Below are 293 nucleotides of genomic sequence, written 5' to 3' on the forward strand. Positions count from 1 at the left end.
AGCCCCGCCTCCCCCAGTCAGTAGCACTGCAGGGGGTTATTGTGGCCAAAGTGTAGGACCCTGCACTTGGTCTTGTTGAACTGCATAGCACTGGCCTCAGCCCATCGACCTAGCCTGTCCAGGTCCCTCTGCAGTGCCTTCCTACCCTCCGGCAGATCGACATTCCTCCCCAGCTTAGTGTCATCTGTGTATTTACTAAGGTTAGACCTACTCACCTCATCCAGGTCACCAAATAAAGACACTGAATAGGACTGGCCCAGGTCTGATCCCTGGGGGACACCACTGGTCACTGG

This window comes from Apaloderma vittatum, unplaced genomic scaffold (genome assembly GCF_000703405.1).
Source record: "Apaloderma vittatum isolate BGI_N311 unplaced genomic scaffold, ASM70340v1 scaffold26023, whole genome shotgun sequence".
Classification (NCBI taxonomy): domain Eukaryota; kingdom Metazoa; phylum Chordata; class Aves; order Trogoniformes; family Trogonidae; genus Apaloderma; species Apaloderma vittatum.